General features: G+C 53.0%; 1 pseudogene; it reads left to right on the top strand.

Annotated features, from left to right (window-relative positions):
• Positions 1–440: 440 nt before the first annotated feature.
• On the top strand, positions 441–1,297 carry LOC114923834 (annotated as a pseudogene).
• The last annotated feature ends 877 nt before the right edge of the window (positions 1,298–2,174 follow it).

Here is a 2,174-nt window from a genome sequence, read left to right as displayed (position 1 = left end):
AGAATTGGGCTCTTCCAATTTTGGGCTATCAGCAATCGAGCAGCAGATAAACAGTAAAGCATCAAATTTGTTTCTTTTGCATCTAAATGTTGTACAATACCTAAAAGAAACAACTGTGGAAGGAAAATAATCCTTTTTTTAAAAATCTGCTGTAGGTTCCACCATAATTGTACCCAAAAGGCCTTAATAACCTTACAAGACCACCACATATGAAAAAAAGTTGCATCTGGATGCCCACACCTCCAACACTTGGATTCATAATTCACATAGATACGAGACATAGTTGAAGGATCCAAGTGCCAATGGTTTCTGATTATACCCGTCCTAGGTGTCCCTACCAGTGGAGGGAACGTTCCTGGCTGATCCTCTGGAAACCCATCCTGACCCCCCCCCCCAGGTGAGACACGGCGTCTTAACAGTCCCTCCGGTTCCTCCCTCAGGTGGCCGTCGAGCGACTCCTCAAGATGAAAGCCCAGGCGCTCTCGGTGCCCATCCAGGCCGAGGGCGCTGGTCCCGAGGGGCGCCCGCGGGACGGGGCGCCTTGGCTCAGCCCCCTCCAGGACCCTCAGGTGGAGTTTGGCTTCGGCATCGCCAGCCACTTGCTGCAGCTGGGCAGCGGGGGGCCCCAGGCCGGGGTGGGCATCCCCGCCAGCCCCCCGGCCATCTTGCTCAACGAGATTTACCAGGAGCTCTACTACTTCTTTGGGGACAGCCTGGCCACCCGCTTTGGCACCGGCTCGGGCCTGTGCCCGGCCGGGCCAATGCCGGCCAGCCCACCCAAGACCGCCGACACCAAGAAGGAGCAGCCAGCCTTTGGCACCGGGGAGGCCGTGCGCAAGATGCCCCAGCTGACCGCCAGCGCGACCGTCAGTCCTCGGGAGGAGGAGAGCCCCCGTGCGGACTTTTCGGCCAGCCGGCCGGCCTTGCATCGTTCAGCCAGCCTGGCTCGTTCCCGCAGCGCCCTGCGCCAGCAGAGCCACCGGCCTGTCGCCCGGGACGTCTTCCAGAAGTGCCGGTTTTCCCTGCAGGCGGCACCCCACTTCAGCTTCGTGATCGCGGGGCGCCAGGTGGACCGCCGGTGCCAAGGGCGGCTCTTCCAGACCTGTTTCTTGCAGCACCACGGACCCACCCATGTTTCGCGCTACGCCCAGAAGCTGCCCATGATTGGTCGGACCAGCAAGCCTGTCAAAAAGTGGGGCCACTCTGACTATTCCCTCTACTTACCTCTCTGAGCAATGGGTCTTTTCTGAGCGGGAAAGTCCAATCATTTGGGACCGCCTGGTGCCCCACATCAGAAACCCCTTCCCCAACTGTCCTGGGGCCACTTCCACCCAGGAGTTGGAGCAAGCCAGCTCTTTTGAATTTCCCAGCCAAGGGCTTTTCTGTACTTGCCTCAATTTTGTAATAAAATGGAACAGTAAGATTGGCACGCAACCCTCCCCCCAAACCCCCAACTCCGCTTTGAGCAGAAGCCCAACCTGCAAAAGGGGGAGAGGCAGGATTTTTGTTGGAGGTGTGGGTCACTCTTTGAATTTCTGTGGGGCAGAAAGAGAGAAAGCAGAAGAATTGACTTTGGGTGTTTTTTTTTTAAAGGGGCAGAAAATATGTGTGTTTTGCTAATGGAAACATTTAGCTAAGCTGAACTGACTTGAAAAACTTTGAAGAGAGATCCAGTTGAAGTAGGGGGGCTCTCTGCTGATTTTAACCCCCCTCCCCCCCAAAAAAAAACCTGATTCAAAACAGCACCAGTTTTGCTTTTTCCTTTTTCCTTTCTGCTCAGAGATAAAAAAAATATTTCCTGAATTTATGCTTGGATTTCAGCCTCCAACATTGGAGGAAGAGTTGAACATTGTCTGAAATAATGACACTGAAAACTGTGTGTTTGGGGGGGGGAGGGCAGGAAGGAGCAGTGGATAAGCCAAGGCCGATCCTTGATCTGTTTGGAAAATACAATAAAAATAAACGGTAGGAGTCATTTGAAAGTGTTTCTTCCTCCAGTTGAAAAACGGAAACGGTTTCATCAAATGAGCACAGAATATGGTTTTGCAAAAAAAATAAAAAGAAATTGAACTTCCTGTTTGTGCCAGAAAAAGGCTTGGGGGTGGGGTGGGAGGTGGGTTTCTCCTTTTGTGTCGCTCTTCCCTGTTTGCAGGAGATGCCACTAAAATGGACTG

The sequence above is a fragment of the Protobothrops mucrosquamatus genome, unplaced genomic scaffold, assembly GCF_001527695.2.
Source record: "Protobothrops mucrosquamatus isolate PMUCROS unplaced genomic scaffold, P.Mucros_1.0 scaffold23073, whole genome shotgun sequence".
Taxonomy (NCBI): Eukaryota; Metazoa; Chordata; class Lepidosauria; order Squamata; family Viperidae; genus Protobothrops; species Protobothrops mucrosquamatus.
Note: the sequence above shows the minus strand (reverse complement) of the source record. Positions and strands in the feature narration are given on the sequence as shown.